At 41.0% G+C, this 20929-nt stretch overlaps 1 protein-coding gene across 1 annotated transcript in view; it reads right to left on the reverse strand.

Moving 5' to 3' along the window:
* Positions 1–17423, reverse strand: part of LOC126095646 (adenylate kinase 9-like) — a 156363-nt gene extending 138940 nt beyond the window's left edge. The window contains exon 1 of the mRNA XM_049910407.1: positions 17358–17423. The gene's annotated coding sequence lies outside the window, so the exon portion shown is untranslated. The remainder of the gene's footprint in view (positions 1–17357) is intronic.
* Positions 17424–20929: the final 3506 nt, after the last annotated feature.

Consider the following 20929-nt stretch of genomic DNA (forward strand, 5'->3'; position numbering starts at 1 on the left):
ATGGACATTTCTGTCATATCCCCAAATACTGACCACTCCTCCTGGGACACCCTGTCAATCTGGAATGCACTAACAACTAAATTAAAAGGACAGACTGCTACTTGCTATATAGACAAGGTTCACACCTTCATAACTCACACAAGCATCGCACTAAGGCCGAACTGCAACTGCCTATGAGATGGGAGACGATTTTTGATGGGGTTGGTAGTGGGGGTACAGAAGAGGTGTGGAAGGGATAGAAGAGTAGGGTTGGGGGAAAATACTAGTGCTGCTTGTGGGAATGTGCAGGGATATAGTGGGGGCAAGATAGTTGGTTGCTAAGTGGAATGGTCATGCCTGTGTAAAATGCAGTGCAGTGGTTGCAGCTAAGCTGATAGATCACATGGTTGCTTTCACATATGGCACTGCAATTGATGGGGTGGGAGACACCTGAGGCTGTACTGGATTACATAGTAGTTTGCAGATATACAGGACAAGTGTTGCATCTACAGGGTATCCACGAACTCAGGGTACATAGGGAATTCTAATAAATCTAATAAATGTTCTATAAATAATAACAAATATAAATCCAGGTTGAATAATGCTTCTGTCTAAAGAAGAACGAGTGGAGATGGTACTCTTAAGTGGATGAGAAGGATGGCCGTATCGCAAAATTGTGGAAGACTTTAACCTTCGACATCGCCGTTGTCAACCAATTTGTTTAACAGCTGTCAGGTAATTAATCACCAAGTTTAAAGTAACAGGACAAATCACATTCCAGATAACCAAAAACAAGGATGTCTTGGCCAAGGTTTAGCTAGCTCAGAGATTGCTACATCAAACATCCATGGAGTTAACTGTTCCAAGGTCAACCATCCACAAAATCCTGGTCGAGGATAGGGTTTGTCCATAAAAGTTACAGATATTGCATCACTTACATGAAGATGACCCCAATAGATGCGTGCAGATGTGTTAAGGGTTTGCAGATAAATTGGATGGAAATATCAATTTTATTAAAGACTGTGTGTTGTTCAGTGATGAACAAACAAAATCCTTGATACTGGTCTCAAGGCAACCCACATTGTATGAGTCTATCCAAACAGCAGGGCTGACAAAAGGTGATGGTGTTGTGTGGTTTCTGGAAAGCTCGTGTGCTAGGATCTTTATCTTTGATGAACATGTAAGAGATGAGAGACAAATTACTGCCTCAAATTGAGCATTTGGGTGAGGGACTTCCAGACTGGTTTCAGCTGGATGAGGCCCCTGCCCATTTTACTGCAGCTGTTGGAGATTGGCTGAATGACAATTTTCCTCACTGGACTGGGAGGTCATGTGGAGTGGTCGCCTTGCTTGCTAGACCTTTCTACCCTTGATTTCTTTTCCTGAGGTACATTGAAAGAGAAAGCTTACTCAATGAAGATCACAAATTTAAACCACCTGACAGAACGCATTACGAATCAGTGAGCTAAAATCGATGGTAATTCAGACCTGTTCCATGGAGTTCATCTTACTCTTGCACAGCACACCAAATTATTCATTGAAAAGCATACAGGTCATGTTGAAAATATTATTTAATAATATTAAAGTGACTAAAATGTCCCACCTGAACTGGACACCACCGGCCAAACTTGCTGAGGAAGTAATAGCCACATGACAGCAGGTTTTCAGCATTGTCTACAGATATTCTGAAGACACTTTCAAACACAGATGGTCTGAAAGAAATTGAGAACAGGCATTTATTCAGCAATGTTGGCCACCATATGAGTCATGCAATACATGCAGCTCATGTTAGGACCTTTATCTATTTGTATCACAGACAGCATTTATTTGAATGGATAGTGCACCATGACTGGTAATTCATGAAAAGTCTAGGTACCATAGGAGAGCAACTGTTCAACTACTCAAATAAATATGGTATATTATTAAAAATCTGGTTATTGTAAGGTAACCTAACTGCCACAGCTCACACATAAACAAAATAAAAAATAATGAATGTGGCACCAACCAACCACTGTCAATCCTCCAGGAAATCTCATATATGCTGCCATCACATGATGTACAATTAGTGTTCTGCTGCACATCAAATTTGTAAGGCACTTAATTATTTATTAGCTACCAATTTTTTCATGTCTTTCCAGCAATCCATTGTTATAATAATATTTCTGGGTGACACTGACAACACTAAAAATAATAATTTCTAGCTGGTCTTGTGGAATATGCAATTTAGTGTCCATTACATAAAACATAAAGTACTGGAAAATAACACATGGTCTATGTCTATGTACTGGCAGAAGAGTTAAAAATTTCCCCATTCTTTTGTAATGAAATGATGTTTTTAGCGTGTTGAAACCCATAAACAATTCTGGATGTCAAAAACGCTATCCTGCTTTGCCCATTCTTACCTGGCACTTTCAAACATAGCAGCTGATGAGTGTGTGAATATTATTCCTGGACAGATACAAGGAGCAACACATTCATCTCTCCTATGTGTGAGGAAACATTAGAGAATTACATAAATACAGTACAATGTCCTTCCCTTATCTGAGGATAAGGTGTATGAACAAATTGTAGCATTTCTGCACTAGACGCTTATACAGCAATTTTTGTACAGATTCGAGCTTCATACTAACTATTTTCCAAACTTTTAGTTTAATATAGACAAAAAGTTTTAAATGCTCAGAGCTTTGAAATTTCTCTGTGCCAAATGCTGCAATTGAGCAAGAAATATAAATTTTCTAGATTATGCTGCATATGAATCAAGAAAAGAAAAAAAAACTTTAAATACTTGCAAAGGAGCAATTCTTAATAATCTTGAAATTTTAAATAATGTTCCAGTTCCAAAAGTCATGATACGAAAATTTATCATTGTTATTTATTGAATGATGGAACAACTTCCAGACATTCATTTAGGGGGAGAACAGTTTGGGTGCCAGTGATATATAAGAACGTGAAAAGCAATACTATCCCTCAAATTTATCTTAGAAGGTGACTGGAGAGTGGCAGGCACACATTTATAACACTTACAAGTTTACAAGAAGCTTAGGGTAAAGTGGACTGAAATTCTGAAGGTATCATAAATAAAATACAACTGGGACTGAAAGATTATCTGCAACTTGTACAGGAACCCCAAGGTAGTTATAAAGCGTGGAAAAACATGAAGCCCCCAGAAAGGGAGGAGGAAACAAAATGCAACTTCACGGTGTTCGATGTTATTTGAGTGTTTAGACAACTGAGTCAAATTTACAAAGAAGTTGGTGGTATAAGTCCTCTAAGCACAGGGTGTACGGGGACAAGAAAAAAAATTCCCTGGTTATTCCCTGATTTCTCCCGGATATCCCGTTTAAAAAATACGCTTTTTCCCGGGCGAAAATACACTTTTTCTGTGCTAAGTGACAGTAGGTTTTCCGTAGATTTTCCCTCGGAACTGTAAAACTTATCAATTCTTTGAATGGTTAACGTTTTATACAATTCCCGGAAAAAAAAGAAAAGACGGGCAGAGAAGTTTTGGAGAGACTTTTAATTTTAAAAAAAGGAGAGAAGTGTTAGAAAGGTTTGCAGCAACATATACGTTCCATATTTTCGTATTACGAAAGTATAAATTCGAATTACACCAAACACAGCGCGTTAGTTTGCGGAGTGTTGAAACCGAGGTTGCGATGTCCTTTTGTAAGCGAGTCATATCTCAAGCCATGAGATCTCGTCAGCTGATGGCAGCAGCTATTCAGAGCATAGGACACGTGTTATAGTCAGCCAATAGCAAGATCACTGGTTACATAGCTGATAGCGCGAACACGCAAGAGGAAGAGTTAACGGTTTACATTAATGTACACAGTACCGTATATTTACAAGAAAAGCTAAGCTTTCACATATAATATTAGTCTCTTAGATTAACACGCTACAACAGAAGCTAAGCTTTCACATGTAATATTGATCTTTTTTGCGTGTGTTATATTTTAAGATACATCACACAAATGTTCCAGTAAATTTAAAATTATGACATAAATGTCTCGGCTCGAAATTCTTGTAAGTGGCTGGTCCTCAAACTGTTCAGTTTCGAACGCTCTGTGATTTAGATATCCATCCCACTTTCTCACATGTAACATAATTCATCTTGCGTAAAAAGAAATTTACTTTGAAAGTAACGTTTTTCTAACCACCGTTCGCAATACTATCCGAAGACTGTTAGAAATAGTTTCGATTTACGTTTCCAGAGAGCGCCAGAAAACAGGCATTATTGTGCGTGTGCAACTGCAGCGGTGTAGGAAGCCCGTATGTTCGTTTCTATAAAGCACTAAAAGAGCTTACATTACACCATAAATGAAACAGGGCATCAGAGGGTGCTCCAAATTGCATCGGAATTTCGTAAACCATACTAAAATGCATAATTCGGCTTGAAGTGTGAATTGGCTTTTTCCAGATTCACAATGAAGTAGGTCCCATCTGATATTAAGCTTTTCAGTGTGGTTTTTGGGATGTAAATTTTCTTGGAGTACCAGTACTCTACGATCTCATTTTTGGTTCTTTATTATGGCATAATGCCATATATGGCAGAAGATGATAACGTGCACTTGAAATTCAGCGAAAAGTTGGAACTAGCCAATACTGTAGAATGAAACAATTCGTTTCAAATAAAATGATTGCCTCAGCGGAAAGATTAATAAAGCTAAATTTCTTTAGCAAACTTGCAAAAATAACTTCGCTGTTCTGCAAGGCGATTAATGCTTGACTGCTACTAACTTGGAAATAAAATCAAATCAGAAAACTGAAAGTAATAATATACCGTATTTCTGCCCTCCGTAATTACGTGAATTTATTTTAATTCACTTGATAGCTCCCGGCCACAGAAATCCGTTTTGTTTTCATTTGACTTGGGAGCTGTACACGAAGAGAAGCAGTGAAATCACTTAACGTAAACACGTGTCACGTGGAGGTTAACCCCCTCCCCACTACGACTCTGTGCAAGCGTGAATCTGGCAGCTAGGGTGCGCGAGAAAAATTTTTCTCGTTTGCATCTGGCTGCTTGCTGCTGCTACCGATACAGCCAACAGCCAAACTCCAAGACCCAAGTAGCGGGAGAAGGTACTGCTTATCCGCGAGTCAAATGCGCATGTCCAACAGACCGCCGGCAATTGGTCAAACGAACCTAATTGGAATAGTTGTGACGTCATGCTCATAGCATGCAGTTTATTGTTACGAAGAATTAGTCTGCGCCCTACGGCCTTTGACATGTTTTTGCTATTTGCAAACGCTTGTGCGTGCACGGTTTTTTGTTGTTGTAAATTGCACTTTTCCTTTGTCACTAAAGTTTTATTTTTTTCCCCCTCTCGTTTATATTTTATTGCTGCAGTATCATTCTCCAGCAGCAGGATACAATAACATTCTTTGCTAGAGAATCAATTCTGCAGCCCAAATTTAAAAAAATTTAACTGAAAGCTAAAACAATGAAAAATTCCCGGAATTTTCCCGTGTTTTTCCCGGATTTCCCGGTTGTCCCGGGTCGTATACACCCTGAAGCAGCAGGAAATTGCACCGCCTCTGGCCTGTATGTATGACTAATTTAATTGGGAAAGGTGTCACAAAGCTGTTGTATCTTCTCATGCTCTTGCAGATACTGACACTAGGACAGAGGTGACACCGAAGCCTGGTCCCTCTCATGTCCTGTTAGGGCAGACCTGTGCATCTAGCTGACCTTGTGAGTACTACAACATCATGCAGAACAGTTCATAGAGACATATGCCTTATGTGGACAAGCACTGTCCTGTTGAAAAATGGCAGTGAGATACTATTGCATGAGAAGATGCATGATGTCGATGATGTAGCCGTGTGCCAGCAGAGTTCCCTCTATCACAACCATGACCTGAATTCACACCCCATGGCTCACATGATAACACTTGTAGTAACACCACTGTGCCTCTCCAAAACATTGGAAGACTGGGACACCTCTCCAGGTCACCTCCATGCTCACAGACAATGATCATCCATGGTAATGCAGAATCATGATGCATCGCTGAATACAATGTGAGCCGTTCATCAGCAGACCATGCTTCCCAGTTGTGACATCTCTTTAAATGAAGTCATTTGTGTGTAGTGTTAACAGCAGCCTACATACAAGATGGTAATTCCTTAAGGACGGAGGATATTCATTACATACCAATGTGCTATCCAGTTCCCTGAATCACTACTAGCTGTGACCTGAAGTCATGCCCAAAGGGCCACCACACCATGTGTCATGAGTAACACCGCTATGCCTCTTCAAAACATTGGAAGAATGTGATCTCTCTCCAGCATGACATCCTACTTGCTGCTGAAGGTCACTCATGGTAGTGCAGAACCGCAGATCATTGGTGATGCCACTAATCAGCAGTCCATGCTTCCCAGTCATCCCACCACTCCAAACAAAGCTGTTTGTGTTGTTGTTACAGCCTGACTTATGTATGGGGGAGTGGCGGCCGGGGTGGCCAAGCGGTTCTAGGCGCTACAGTCTGGAACCGCGCGACCGTTACGGTCGCAGGTTCGAATCCTGCCTTGGGCATGGATGTGTGTGATGTCCTTAGGTTAGTTAGGTTTAAGTAGTTCTAAGTTCTAGGGGACTGATAACCTCAGAAGTTAAGTCCCATAGTGCTCAGAGCCATGTATGGGAGAGTAGTTGCCTAGTGGGGCTGCTGCAAATTTCTGACCAATGGTGCATGATGACACAGAGCATTGCAGGGAGTTTATTACTTATTCTGGAATGGAGGGGAATAAATGTTAAGGGGTTACTATTTGCTAGGTACACAGTATGGTGATTCTCACTTGTGGTGGCCAAACATGGTTGACTGGGAACTAGACAAACAGTCCACCTGCCCTAACATTCCAGTGCAGTCCAAAAGAGGGCCACTATCACATCTGAATGCCATACAAATAAGAATGTACCAAGATTCAAACAACCAGTCAAATACAGAACATTACTGAACTTCCTTTCAAACTCTACCAGGCACTGATAATGCTGTGTCAGAATTATGTGGCATCTCTGTGTCCTTCCGTGATCATTCCACATCCGACACTGTTCACATCACCCTACTAGGAATGGTAACAATACTAAACATGACTTAACACTAATCCACGGTGGTGGCCATCCTACCTGTTGCAAACTATTGCAACTCGAATCATTCAGATAACTGCCAATGGTGTGTGTGTGTGTGTGTGTGTGTGTGTGTGTGTGCATGCACATACATGAGAGACAGACAGACAGAGAGAGAGAGAGAGGGAGGGAGAGGATGCATGCATGTGCGTGTGTGCACAAAGTTACATAGACAATATACATATAACCGCGTCTTCTGGATACTTGGGTGCTTCACTTTTTTTTGTCAGGCAGTAAACAACAGACAAAGAACATGAAAGGGAGGCAGTATTTAAGATGGGAGTAAGACAGGGTTGTAGCATATCATCCAATGTAAGTAAATTTGTGCATAGATCAGTCAGTAAAAGGAACCAAAGAGAAATTTGGAAAGAGACTTATAGTTCATGGTGAATAAAAAAGTTTTGAGGTATGATAATGACACTGAAATTTTGCCAGAGAAGGCAAATGACTTGGAACATCAGTTGAACAGAATCGATAGTGTCTCAGTAAGATTATAATGTGAATGTCAACAAAAGTAAACAATGGCACTGGAAGGTAATTAAATTACATGAGATTCTGATGGAATTAAATTAGAAAATGGAAGACTGAAAGTAGTAGATGAGTTTTCCTGTTGGGTCAGAAAAATAACTGATGATGGTCAATGTAGGAGGATGCAGACTGGCAATTGCAAAAGAATGTCTCTGAAAACATCAAATACAAATTTAAGGTCTCACAAAGTTTTTCCTGAAAGTATCTGAAACATAACAGCCCATTTTTGTAAGATTTCAAAGCTAATCTGGATTGTATGATTGATTGCTAAGTCATTAGGTAGGACCTACATATATAATTTCACCATTTGCGCTCTGCAATGTGATTTTCAACAACTTCATGGCAAGCTATTGGGTAATATTATGACTATCTATTAGCACGAACATGTAGTGTCAATTTGTTTAGTTGCAATCATGACTTTTCATTTACAAACAATTGGAGACCATAAGAAGCACCAAATACATTGTATTTTATAATGTTATATCAACAAAAATAATCAACTTTTGAAAACATAATGTAATTGGAAGGATAAAAAAATCTACTCAGCAAGCGCCGACAGTAGAACACACATATAAAAAAGGCATTATGTATAAAAGTTGTTGGAGCCAGTGGTGCGTTCTTCTGACAGAAGGGATGAAATGGAAGGAAGAGGAATGAAGAAAAAGGACTGTTGAGCTTTAAAAAAAGGGGTAGAGTTTGGAAAAGTTACCCAGGAGACAGGAGAAACTTACAGGATGGGATGAGGAGAAAGATTAAATGTTGGGACTGCTCTGTGCAAGATTTGAAAACCTGTGAGCTTTAGGGTGGAAGATAGGATAATATGCAAGACAGAGATTACTACTAAAACATCATGCATGAGTCAATAAGAACAAAAATAAAAGTGCACTGTATGTGATACAGAGGTGGCACAGGGACAGTGAAAAATAGAAGGTAAGAAAATGAAGGATGTAGGAAACTAAAACAGAGTGAAAAAAGGAATAGTTACTGTGAAGAAATGCTGAGACCAAAGAAATTAACAATTAAGGCCAGGTGGGTGTTGAGGACCAAGGATTTGTTGTAATGCCAATTCCCACCTGTGGAGCTCTGAGAAACTAGTGCCTTGGGAAGAATCCAGATTGCATGTCTCATGAAACAGACACCAAGGTCATGACCATCATGTTGTAGTGCATGATCTGCAACAGGATATTGTGGGTTGTCAGTATATACTCTCTGCCTATGCCCATTCATCCTAATATTTTCCTGTGTGACCATCATTCCTTCTTATGTAACCCTGTGTCAGTCTTGTTGTCATCTATGTTGTTCAAATTGTCATCTATTTTTTACCTTATGTGCTAGCCCACTCTTTTATTTATCTGTACCACTTAGGTTAAACAACACTTTGCCCCTACATCTTTTCTAGTACTGATTCCTGTGGACATATAGGGGTTTATTGTTATTTATGAATTTGCATATAACAATTCTACTGTTGTCTACGAATTTGTCGACAACAATTTGTTTACAGTTCACTACATTGCAGGGGCCCCTCCCAATCATCTATTGCCAATTTATTTGCAAATTTGACAGCTGCTTTCTTTCCCACTCTCCACTTTCCTTGTTTATAAGTAATTATTCCACATTTTTATGTATTTGTTTTATGCCTGACTGCTCTGATCAGCTTTTACTGCCTTCTCCTGCATTACTTTACCTGCCAAACACAGTATTTACATTTCCTACTATGACTTCCTCTTTCTGTTTGCCCAATTTTTAAAATTTTGTATCTTTTCACCCCTTTCCCTATTGTTTTTTTCTTTTGCAATAATTTTTTGTATTACATAGGCCACTTTTCTGGCAAGAAATTCTCACGCACTCATTACCTCTTGTTTATTATTGTCTGTTTTTTCACAATTTTAATACAAATTTTTATGATTTTTCAATCCTTTTCCTTGCTTTCCTTGCTTTCATTTTACTCTCTTTTTCCACCCTCCTCTTGTGTTTTTGCCACTCCCACCACCTCTAACATTCGAAATCCTCATCTCTTGCCATGACGAATCCTGTCACATCCTACATCTGTTCTTTTTGAAAACATGCTTTTGCACTGTCAAAACTAAGGTCCCATATTCCATTTCTTGAAGCCTGCTTGACTTTGGTGTTACTCCCAAAGGTATAGTATTGTAAGTCCCAGTTTCTGGATATAATGCTACTCTACACCTGCCTACTTTACAGATTCAAATACAGCAATTTCTCAAACTTACCTCGCTAATCTTTGACCTATAGTTTCATCTGCCAGATTCCACTCCATCAGAGTCCTCTCCTTCTACAAAATCCTACAGTTGTCTGCTCCCATGTCTCCTTGGATAGTATCATCTGGCAAGCTAACTTCAAATTGCAACAGCATGCCAGACTTCATTTCAAAAAGCTATCCCACCTTCTTCTAAGCTAGCCCAACAGTGGTGTTTCCCTTCCTGTCCCTCTGCAGATCCCTAAACAGCCACACCATCAACTACCACTTCTCTCCTGCAAACTAAGCTAGGTCAACCTCCTTAGCATCCCCCAGCCTTCACCACTGCCTTCCCGTCCCCTCCTGAATTATCTGTATTACTCAAAGGTCTCATGTTCAACCCTAAACCTGCGTTGAATCATACTGCATTGGTAAAGGACCTACTTTCCTTCACACATAATGTCAACTGGAAATATCAATTTGCAATTCAATCCCAAAACCTTTTGAACAGCAAACCCTGCCTTGAACAGTTATGATCAAGATTCCAACTTGATCGACCACTACTACCTCAAAATCATCCCTTACAAGCCTTCCAAGAATTTTTCACATCCAGCATTGGTTCATAACACTCCCTCAGGTCCATACAACATTACTGTAACCTGACCTCTGCAGAACTCCCAGCTCTTTGTTCCCTAAAAGCTGATGACTCCATCATTACGCAGACAAGGGTTCTACGACTGTGGTACTTGACTGACAGGAAGGTCTGAATGAAGGTCTATGCCAGCTGTCTGACACCTCTACATACAGCATCTGCCATCAAGATCCCATCCTTGTGATACAAACTGATCATCAATCCCTCTTTAAAACCTCAGGCCCCGCAAAAGGACTAAGACTTCAATCCATAGAACTTCTTACCCCACCCAAACCATGCACGCCCACCTTTTACCTTCTTCCTTAGATCCACAAACCCCATCACCATGGCCATCCAATAGTTTCTGGCTTCAAAACGCCCACTGAACATATATCAGTCTTGGCTGACATATACCTATAGCCCACAGTACAAAGACTTCCCTCCAATATTAAAGACACCAACCATTTCCTATATCATCTGAAATTTGTGTCTGTGCCACTCCCATTATACACATTGCTTGTCACATTGATGCCACCTCCCTATACACCAACATTCCCCAAGCACATGGTCAGTCTGCTACTGAAAATTTCCTCAGCCAGCTCCCACCTGATTCTAAACCTATAACATCCTACCTGCTCACCTTAATCAGCTTTAAACTTATCAACAACTACTTCATCTTTGAGAGGCATACACACAAACAGATCAGTGGTAAGGTCCTGGGAACCAGGATGGTTCCTTCCTATGCTAACCTTTTCATGGTTCACTCAGAGAGGGCCTTCCTGGGACCCAGAAGTCTCAGCCCCAGTTTCGTTTAGGTACACTGATGACATCTTTGCCATGTGGACTCACAGTGAGACTTACATGTTAAAATTCCTGGAATCTCTAAGTGCATTCTCCTGATTATACACTCCTGGAAATTGAAATAAGAACACCGTGAATTCATTGTCCCAGGAAGGGGAAACTTTATTGACACATTCCTGGGGTCAGATACATCACATGATCACACTGACAGAACCACAGGCACATAGACACAGGCAACAGAGCATGCACAATGTCGGCACTAGTACAGTGTATATCCACCTTTCGCAGCAATGCAGGCTGCTATTCTCCCATGGAGACGATCGTAGAGATGCTGGATGTAGTCCTGTGGAACGGCTTGCCATGCCATTTCCACCTGGCGCCTCAGTTGGACCAGCGTTCGTGCTGGACGTGCAGACCGCGTGAGACGACGCTTCATCCAGTCCCAAACATGCTCAATGGGGGACAGATCCGGAGATCTTGCTGGCCAGGGTAGTTGACTTACACCTTCTAGAGCACGTTGGGTGGCACGGGATACATGCGGACGTGCATTGTCCTGTTGGAACAGCAAGTTCCCTTGCCGGTCTAGGAATGGTAGAACGATGGGTTCGATGACGGTTTGGATGTACCGTGCACTATTCAGTGTCCCCTCGAGGGTCACCAGTGGTGTACGGCCAGTGTAGGAGATCGCTCCCCACACCATGATGCCGGGTGTTGGCCCTGTGTGCCTCGGTCGTATGCAGTCCTGATTGTGGCGCTCACCTGCACGGCGCCAAACACGCATACGACCATCATTGGCACCAAGGCAGAAGCGACTCTCATCGCTGAAGACGACACGTCTCCATTCGTCCCTCCATTCACGCCTGTCGCGACACCACTGGAGGCGGGCTGCACGATGTTGGGGCGTGAGCGGAAGACGGCCTAACGGTGTGCGGGACCGTAGCCCAGCTTTATGGAGACGGTTGCGAATGGTCCTCGCCGATACCCTAGGAGCAACAGTGTCTCTAATTTGCTGGGAAGTGGCGGTGCGGTCCCCTACGGCACTGCGTAGGATCCTACGGTCTTGGCGTGCATCCGTGCGTCGCTGCAGTCCGGTCCCAGGTCGACGGGCACGTGCACCTTCCGCCGACCACTGGCGACAACATCGATGTACTGTGGAGACCTCACGCCCCACGTGTTGAGCAATTCGGCGGTACGTCCACCCGGCCTCCCGCATGCCCACTATACGCCCTCGCTCAAAGTCCGTCAACTGCACATACGGTTCACATCCACGCTGTCGCGGCATGCTACCAGTGTTAAAGGCTGCGATGGAGCTCCGTATGCCACGGCAAACTGGCTGACACTGACGGCGGCGGTGCACAAATGCTGCGCAGCTAGCGCCATTCGACGGCCAACACCGCGGTTCCTGGTGTATCCACTGTGCCATGCGTGTGATCATTGCTTGTACAGCCCTCTCGCAGTGTCCGGAGCAAGTATGGTGGGTCTGACACACCGGTGTCAATGTGTTCTTTTTTCCATTTCCAGGAGTGTATTTCACATGGTCCTATTCAGAATCCAATGTAACTTTCCTTGATGTTGATCTCATCCTAACCTAAGTCCAGTTACACACTTCTGTCCACATTAAACCTACTAACAAACAACAGTACTTATATTTTGATAGCTAACATTCTTTCCATCTCAAATGTTCCTTTCCATACAGCCTTGGTATTTGGGACAAATGTATCTGTTCAGATGATGACTCTTTATAGCATTACACCACCATTCTCACCTCAACCTTCACTAGATGTAATTACCCCACCAGCCTGGTTCAAAAACAGATTTCCTGGGCCATCACTTTTAATCCTGGTACTGTTGATGCCTCTAAAAACCTACATAGGAGGAGACTACTTGTCACTCAGTATTATCCTGGTCTAGAATGTACTAATCAGCTGCTTCAACAAAGCCATGACTTCCTAAAATGAGGTCCATCAGGTCTAAAATTTTGCCCACCACACCTAGAATAGCTTTCTGTCATCCTCCCAATCCCTGCAGTATTCTTGTTAGACCCTGTGCTTCTTCTGCACCCATCTCCATACTATGGCTCCTACCACTGTGACCATCCCCACTGCAAGACTTACCCAATGCTCCCTCCCACCATGACCTATACCAGCCATGCAACTGTAAAACATATATTATCAAAGGGAGAGCCACCTGTGAAATGACACATCATATACCAGCGGTTTTGTAAACAATATTTGTACTTTTATACTGGTTTGACTACCACCAAGTTATCAGTTAGGATAAATGGGCATAAGAGAGTGTATAGTGGTAACACACAAAATCCTGTTGCAGAGCGTGCTCTAGAACATGACAGTCATGATCTTGGTGCCTGTTTCATGACACATGCAATCTGGATTCTTCCCCAGGACACCAGTTTTTCAGTGCTATGCAGGTGGGAACTGGTGGTACAACATGTTGTCAGTTCTCAACACCCACCTGGCCTTAATTTACTTTTATTGCTCTGCTCTCAGTTTTTCTTGTATTGTATTGTATTGTATTGTATTTATTGGTCCAGTAAATCTTACATGTACAGTACAGCACATCAGATATTGGACAGGTCAAAGTATATCTTACAATTAAAACACTTTAGAAACTAGAAAATTATGTTCACAAAATTTTACAGCACTTCATATACTGGGCAAGTCAATGTGTAAGTTATAATTAAACCACATTAGAAGGACTATTCCTTTCTTCACTCTGTTTGAGTTTTCTATTCTTTCATTTTCCAACCCATTTATTTTTCACTGCTTCCCCCCCCCCCCCCCCCTCCCCCACCTCCCTCCATCACAAACAATTCACTTAGATTTTTGCTCTTATTGACTCATGTATCTATGTTTCAGCAGTAACCCTCTGTCTTGCAAAAGCTTGTAAATGTAATCCATTTTTTATATGTGTGTTCTCCTGACACTGCTTGCTGAGTAGATTTTTTTATCTATCCAATTTTATAATGTTAGGAATCTGTAACACCCCTGTTTGCTTTACTGTCAACTAGCTGTACTACAGGGTCTGCCAGAAAAATGTATACACTCCTTTTCAGGCTCCAAGATATCGATATTGTCATTGGATTTGAGTTACAAGTGTGTTGTAGTATGAGCTTTGACTCAACAGATGTTAGTACTTTCATCGCAGTACTGAGAAAACAAGATGGCTGGAGCATGCTTGACATTTGAGCAATGAAAATATATTGTGACTTGGTTTTGCAAGTTTGATAATGCCATTGAAGTGCAACGTCAGTGGAGGTGAGGGTTTGAAACACAACCACCAACCCACCGAACAATTAAATGCAAGATTGGCAAGTTTGAATTGCATGGAATGATTTATGATATTTACAAAGGAAGATCAGGAACACAGGGTACAGCTACAAGTCCTGCTTCGTCAGCTTTTGTGTTGGAAATATTTGTTAATTCTCTGCAGAAGTATGCTACACAATGTGGACGTGAAGTGGGGGTTAGCAGTACAAGTGTACAAAAAATTCTGAAAGCTGCAAAGTGGAAAGCTTACATTCCATGATTACTGTACATGATTAATGATGATGATCCTGATTGCTGAATGCAATTTTGCAAATGGTATCAGCAAATAGTAAGTGATGATGAACAATTTGTAATGAAGGTACTGTGGAGTGACGAGGCACAATTTAAACTTAATGGAAACATGAGTTGGCATAACAGTGTGTACTGGGCACTGGAAAATCCACATGTTTATGTGGATAGAGTGGTCAATCTATCAGGGGTTCAAGTGTGGTGCAGACTATCATCTAGGGGCTTAGTAGGACCCTCTTTCTTTGATGCTACTGTCACTGGAGAAGTGTAGCTGGAAATGTTATGCACATCAATTTTACCAGGTATATGTGCACTTTATGGAGCAATGAAGGGAGCTTCTACCAACAGGATGGGGTGATGATGATGATGATGTTTGGTTTGTGGGGCGCTCAACTGCGTGGTTATCAGCGCCCGTACAATTTCCCAACCTTTGTTCAGTCCAATTTCGCCACTTTCCTGGATGATGATGAAATGATGAGGACAACACAAACACCCAGTCATCTCGAGGCAGGTGAAAATCCCTGACCCCGCCGGGAATCGAACCCGGAACAGGATGGGGTGCCACCATGCTACCACACAGCCATTCGAGTTTTTGGGATGACAGTTTTCCGGGGCACTGGATTGTATGAAGAAGGCCCATTGAGTTCCATTCACAGTCACCAAAACTAACTCCTATGGACTTTTACTTGTGGGGAGCTGTGAAAGATAGCGTCTATCGTCGTGCACACTGGAGGAGCTTCGCCAGGGGCTTACAGTGACATGTGCAGCGATCTCCACTGTAACACTGACTGATGTAGTTGCGGCGACTGCTTGTCATTCTGTTATGTGTATAGCTGCCAATGGTGAACATTTTGAACATTTAAAATAACCATGTTCCACACTAAAGGTTGTACAACAGGTGTGATCAATTATTAAATGCAAAATAAACACATAAGTAATACTTTTCAATACTTAAACTGTATATACATTTTTTTCTGGCAGGCTCTGCACTGTTTAGCAAAACAGCATTTAATTACTTCATAATTACTGTAATTCACAATACAAAAGTAACTAAAAATGTAAATAAAATGTTTATTTAGGTTACTGGATTATATATTGAAATTCCATCTACACTAAAAAATAAGATACCCATATTTGAAACTCGAAATATGGTAGGAATACATCAGATATATAGTTTCAGTGCAATTAACAAAAATGTGATCAGAATTGTTTATTTGAATCATTTCACTTAATTTTCTCGAAAGCAACAAATATATATTTGACTCTGTGTCTTATTTCATGTACTACAATTGTCATATCTGAATGATAACATTTTCTGTAATTCTGAACAACTTCAGTGGTTGTAATTAACTAAATTACTATGTGCAACATTGTTCTAATTGCTAGTGAGAGTATGTAAGACCCATGAGTAATCATGCAGGAGAGTCAGTACAATGTAAGATTTTGAGCTGTACTGTGATGTAATGTCAAATAAATTTGTATACTCCTGAATCTTTCTTTTTCTTTTCACTTTATTAGAGAACCGTGCTGTTCTTGGCCCATTATCACTTAAGAAATTTACCCGGGAGGCTCAACTGCAGCAGAGCAAAAAAGGAGTTAATTTTCAAGCTAATATTTTTTTTGAATAATCTGAAATACACTCATCCACTTCAAAATTAACATTTGTAAAGACTTTTACTCTGATTTACTTTTATTTAACAATTACTATACCCAGCAAGGCAGTTATATTGCATATTTAACTGAAGTTCAGCCTTATATGTAAATTAAATGTGGACAATAAACAGTACAGATATGAGCAGAACAGTAGCATTTAAAATGTGATGTCACATAAGGATGGTGAAGATATGATGAGCAGAATATCTAACAAATCAATACTGCACTAAATTTGGGAGAAAAGTTTTATGGCACAACCTGACTGAAAGAAATGACACGCTGATAGGATGCATCCTGAGGCATCATGGAATCATAATTTAGTAAGGGATGGAACAAAGTGTGGTGGGTAAAAACTGTAGGAGGACACCAAGGCTTAAATAAAGCAAGTAGATTCATGTGGGTGTATAGTACAGTGCTAAGGCAGGGATGAAAAGACTTAAGGGAGAGCAAGTGTGGAGAGTCACATCAAACCATTCAATATCACAACAACATCAAATACTTCGTAACATGAATCTCTTTATTGAGCAACAAATACTCCAAAGAGTTCTCATCTGATAAGAAATACTCTGAAAAAGGTTGCTACTCAATTTATTTGCTAAACAGTCATTTGTGCCTCCCACTTTCAATTTTTGTTGATATTTACTTGACCACTGCAAGTTATTTTTATATCAGACATTCTTAATAATTTGTTCTGAAGCCTGCATAAGCTACACTATGGTATCTTTACACATTATGTGCAGCTGTAGTAGAAGATGTACAGGAATATTATCAACACTGTGTAAGAGCTTAAAAGAACTGATTTGAATTTTAACATGAAATTAACTACATTCAAAACTAAGTAAATATGTATAATCAGTGTGCACAGTTACTCACGTCCTCAACTTGACTTTAGAAATAGCTGCCAGGCTATTCAAAATAACAACCTCAAGTGGTGCTGCTGCATTGATTTCAATCCATGATATGTTCTCCTCTGTTGCAAAATCCTGTAACAATTGATAACAAGATAATTGGTATGAAGATTAATTTAGTAACTTGTGTACTTTATGCATGTTTTCTGCTAGTGAATAAATGAGATTACACTGTTCACAACTATTCAATAGCTACTGTGCACTCCCCCCCCCCCCTCTCCACTTGCTCCACGTCTCCCCCCCCCCCCCCCCTCTTTTCTGCCCTCTATCATTCCAAGTTATTTTGATAATCAAATAAAAATCTGTTTAATGCCTCACAAGTTGTCATGACAAAAAATGCAAAGAACAAAAAAGGCAGTGTAACATAATGACCAAATTGTGAAATAGGATATTATTACAATGTGAATATTATAAATTAATAAATTTGTTTAGAACTGCTATGGAAATACATTTTAATGCCACAGAAGTATAGGGTTAAGAAAAAATTGCATTATTAATTTTCACTATATATGTACCAAAATATTTAATATGCATTAGAATGTTGTCAAATACTTGTATCCATGGGCTTGATCCCTTTCTGTACTAACACTGAATCTTTTGAAATATCTGTGAAGAATACATTTAGAATTTCTATATTTCCTTCTTGTTGGAAAGAACAATATCAGTTACCTTATTATCAAGAATCTGTCAAATTATTTGGTTTTTCAAAGAAGTGTTTGCAAGTTGTTTAGAGGAAGCAAGCCTATGTGTACCTGAGCATTAGTCTTGGGAATCTGAAATGATGCATGTTTAATCCAACCATTTAACATGCTATTGTCAACCTTCAATATAGTGCTGCCACAAATATAGAATCATGATTGTATGATAAGTGTGTGCAAATTTATTAGCTTTTACAGTTGGCAAAGGATTTCTTATTCTTATTATTACAGATATAGTGTCTCCAACCAGTTAACCTGTGATGTAATAGTTTTCACTTAAAATTAATTAATACAGAAGATATCAGGATCTGAGGATATTGTAATTGATAAAGTCATTTTTGAAAGAGGCTTACTCCAAATTTTGACAAAATGAGTTAAGAACAGTACTAAATTCTACATACAGAGATACACCTTTCTGCATGAAAAGTGCTTTATTCGATACATTGTAAACATGTTTTTGTGACCTCATTTTTGAAGGGCCTTTACTTCTGAAATACTGCCCTTTCAATGGTGATCATCATTGCACCCTATCTGCTGAATGCTTAAAGCACCATGCATTACATTTTGCTCTTTGTAGTTTAAATGTTCTTATTTTTGAACAGTGCTGTGAGCTGTAAAATGGCATGAAGTATTGAGCTGGAATGTAGTGAAAGTACCAAGAACCTTTGATGGAATGTAACAATATAATGAAAAGGGTAGTTGCTACTCACCATATAGCAGAGATGCTGAGTCACAGAAAGGCACAATAAAAAGACTGTCAGAAAGTTAGCTTTTGGCCAACAAGACCTTTATCAGAAATAGACAACATACCCCCCCCCCCCACCCCCCCCCCCCCCCACACACACACACAAACAAACACTCACACAAATGCAACTCAAACACACATGACCACAGTCTCTGGCAGCTGGGGCTGGACTCTGAGCAGAAGTGCATTGTAGGAGAGGCAATGGGGTGGGGTTAAGGAGCCAGCTGGGGCAGAGAGGGGGAAGGATAGCATTGTAGGGGTCGGGGAGAGTAAAGTGCTACTAGGAGTGTGCAGCGATGTACGTATGTACTTTTATGTCTTTTTTCCACCACTATGGATCTTTGCTCCTTCCATCTGTCTCAGTACAGAAAAGTTTCTTTATTCCTAGCCAGAACCCACACCCACATACTGTCCCTGCATTGCTGTTTGGCTCATGGAATCCCCACAAATGACCTTTCCACCTCAAAAAAACCCTCCAATCTGCTCATTTTCTACTCCTGTCTTGGACTACCACTGTCCACCACCTGTACAACAACCTCAGAACCTCCCCCATGTTCCCTCATAGCTGACAAAACTTGTCTCACAGACCTACTACATTTACCGCACCCTCCAAAACTCCCTCCCAACACCACACAGAATCCAGAACCTAAACAAACCCAAAACACAGTCATGAACCTTTCCTCCTCCCACAGAAGCATCAGTCCTTTCAAAGGCCTCGCCCTTTGCCTCAACCCAAAATTCAAACATGCAGGACTTGTTAAAGACTTTCCCTCTTCTCCCAGTCCCTACAGCGGAAACATTTTTTCACAACCAGCCCTACCAATCAGACTCAACCAAAGACCAATGTTGAACCCTGCCTGACTCAGTTCATTCCTTGATCCAAGCATGATCCACCCCCACTGCCCCCTAATCACCCCCTGTTAACTTTCCAGAATTTTTAACTTCCAACCTTCCCTCACCGTCATTCCCCAAATCACTCAACATGCAAACTAACCCTATATCCACAGAAAGATCTACAATCCACCACCTTAAAACTGATCTCAATCTTATAATCCTACCTACTGACAATGGCTCTACCACTGTTGTTTTGAACACAAGGATTACCGGGCAGAAGGGCTCCACCAGCTGTAAGATTCATCCACCTCAATCACCGCCACAGTGACCCCATTCCAGAAATCCAACAGGATCTCCAGTGCCTCCTCAAATCCTTAGTCCTTCCCAGAACCTCTCCCCAGAGTCCACCTTTCTCCTCACCCCTACCACTCCCCGCCTTCTACATGCTTCCTTAAGTCCATAAACTCAACCATCCAGGACACCACCTTGTCGCTTGTTACTTTGCCCCCACTGAGAGAATATCTGATATCATAGCATAACACCTTCAGCCTATTACCCACAACCTACCCTCCTATATAAAAGATACAAACAGTTTCTTCCACTGACTCTCCACTGCTCCTGTACCTTTACCACACGGTGTCCTGCTCATCACTATTGATGACACATTCCTTTACACTAACATCCCTGATGCTCATGGCCTTACCACTATTGAACACTGTCATTTCCATTGCTTGACAGATTCCAAATCAACCACATCCTTCGTAGTGGCCAAGACCAACTATATCCTCGCCCAGCTTTCCTTCCCCTTTGAAGGCATTACCTACAAACAAATCAAGGGTACACCTATGGCAACCTGCATGGCAGCATCCTATGCCAACCTATCCATGGGCAGTCTATAGAAATCTGTCCTAAACACCCAGAATCCCTAACCCCTCACCTAGTTCAGATTCACTGATGAAATCTTCGTGATATTGATAAAGGGTGAGGATACCCTATTTGCATTCCTCCAGAACCTCAACACCTTCTCCCCCATTTGCTACACCTAGTCCTACTCAACTCATCAAGCCACCTTTGTGATGTTGACCTCCACTTCAAAGATGACTACATCCATACCTCTGTCCATATCAGATCTACCAATCACCAGCAATACCTCCACTCTGACAGCTGCCACCCTTTCCATATCAAGAAGACCCTTACACACAACATAGTCACCCTTGGCCGTCGCATCTGTAGTGATGAGCAGTCCCTCTCAAAATATAC

This window comes from Schistocerca cancellata, chromosome 8 (assembly GCF_023864275.1).
Source record: "Schistocerca cancellata isolate TAMUIC-IGC-003103 chromosome 8, iqSchCanc2.1, whole genome shotgun sequence".
NCBI lineage: Eukaryota > Metazoa > Arthropoda > Insecta > Orthoptera > Acrididae > Schistocerca > Schistocerca cancellata.